Source organism: Nannospalax galili, unplaced genomic scaffold (genome assembly GCF_000622305.1).
Source record: "Nannospalax galili isolate Female #2095 unplaced genomic scaffold, S.galili_v1.0 scaffold513, whole genome shotgun sequence".
Classification (NCBI taxonomy): domain Eukaryota; kingdom Metazoa; phylum Chordata; class Mammalia; order Rodentia; family Spalacidae; genus Nannospalax; species Nannospalax galili.
In genome coordinates, this window is record NW_008334861.1 from 578648 (window position 1) to 581089 (window position 2442).

Below are 2442 nucleotides of genomic sequence, written 5' to 3' on the forward strand. Positions count from 1 at the left end.
AGGGTGCATGAACACTGGAACCCTTGTGCATTTCTGGTAGGAAGGGAAAAGTGTGTAGCCATGGCAGAAAATAGTTGGGTGGTTGTTCGAAGTTAAGCACTGAATCACCATTTGACTTGGCCATTCTATTCATAGGTATGTCCCCAAAGTAATTGAAAAACATATGTTCACAGCAGAACTTTTGTGCCCATGTTCATACAAGTAGTATTCACAATGCGCCAAAGGAAAAAAAATATATCCAGCTAGCCAATAGCTGGTGAATGGACAAAATACAGTGCAGCTGTATGACAGAACATCATTTAGCTAGAAAAGAAATGAAACACTGCTACATGATGCACCCTGATTGGCCCTGGAATATATTATCCTAAGTGGAAAAGGCCAGACACAGAAGAAAAGTCCATTATATGATTTTATTTACATGTAATTTCCAAAATAGGCAAATCCATAGAAGCAGAGAATAGCTTAGAGGATAAAGACCTGAGTAGGAAGGAATAAAGAATGACTGCTTAGTGAATACAGGGTCTCATTTGGGCGAGATGAAAACACTTTGAAACAAAGATTGAAATTATAGCTGTACTTTATAAGAAGTTTCAAACGTGTATTTTTTAATTGTTGATTTTATATTCTGTGAATTTCATTTCAGTTAAAAGCAAATGCATCCTTGGAGAGGTCAGTTTTAAGTCAGGAAGATTAACAAAGACTTCTCCAAGGAAGTGACATTGGAGCTGAAACTTCGAAGAAACAAGTGAAGCATGCGAAGAGTTACAAGAAGAGCACTCTGGGTTGACAGCACGCAAAAGACTGGGACACAATCGTCCCAGACCAGGGTGGGAGACAGAAGTGCTAAGAGACAGCAAAAGCATTACTCTAAGAGGATAGGCACAGGAGGGTGCTGAACTCTGCCTGCGTCCCTGAAAGTGGGGAAGGATCATGTGCTTTCTGAGCTGTGCCTTTAAGAATGGGCCAGAGTTAGCCCAGGGAAGAAAATGGAAGGGAGAAGACATGCTGTATGACTTCCTTCAATCCAGTTATAGTTTGTTTCTCCATTGCTATGACAAAGTACTCTGACCAATACCAACTTGGGGAGAAAAGGGTTTATTTAGCTGACATCTTCCAGGTCACATTTCATCACTGAGGGAGCCCAAGGTAGCAACTCGGGGTAAGAACCTGGAGGCAGCAGCTAGAGCACAGGCCATGGAGGAACACCGCTTACTGGCTTGCTCCCCTGGCCCACGCTCAGCCGGCTTTCTTATACAATACAGAACCATCTTCCCAGGGGTGGCACTGACCATAGAGGACTGGGCCCGCTTACATCACTCAATCAAGAAAATATCCCCACAGACATGGTCACAGGCCAGTCCAATGGAGGCAGTTCCTGAATTGACACTCCGTCTACCCGGGTGTGTCAAGTTGACAACTGAAACTATCTATCACACTTCCTCGTCAGTTAATGAATGGGGAAACTGAGGCCTGAAGCAGGAATGGAGCAACCCCTCTGGTGCAAGACTTGAAGACCAGGATAAGGGAAAGCTGTTTGGACACTGGATTCAGAGGATAGAGTTTGGACCTGAGCCTCACCTCTTAGTTACTACACAACCCTGCACAAGACTTTTCTTTGTCTAGGCCTCAGTTTCTTCATCTATAAAATGGGAATAATAGCATGGCCTGTCACGGTCACTGTGCAGATTATATAATGTTCTGTATAATGTGAAAAACTGAAATCAGGCAATTGACCTACCTATCTTACCTCTAGCTATCTTACTGTAGCTATCTTACCCCTTTCGAACTCTGCAGCTCAGGCAATGTGGCTAAGTGGCCTTTGTACCCAGAGAAAAGGAATAGCCTAACAAAACGGTACCTTCTGGAGAGGCAAATGGCCAGTACACATCTCATTCAAATAGGATGGGGGAGGGGGGTGGGGCATGGGCACAAAGTGCTCTAAGGAGCACTGCAGAGAAAAGTGTCACAGTCAACATCCTTTTCAGAATCCAAGCATGTTCAGGGTCAGTATCAATGGAGCAAGCCTGAGTGATGAAATTCACCTTTCAGTTTTCCTGAGTGACATGGAAGGCTCATTTGCTATGCAAAGAAAAACAAAACAAGCAATGTCATTGTTCTGACTTCAATTCAAAATGCGTTTGGTGGAAGCTCCTGCTAGGCTCACCAGAGAAAAGGCAGGGAGTTTGATCGTATTTGTTTTTTGGATAAACAAAGAATACTCTTGTAGGGTAAGTATATTCAAAGAATTTATAGAACATACTTATACTGCAAAACTATTTGCTATTTAGCAAACATTCAAATTGAACTGGGCATCCTGTATCAGTATTTACTAAAACTGAAAACCCTCAAACCATCCAACCTAGACATAGTGAGACCAGTGTCTGGTTACAAATCTGGGTTACTAGGGGGTGGGAGGGTGGGGGAGGTGGGGACATGTGGGAG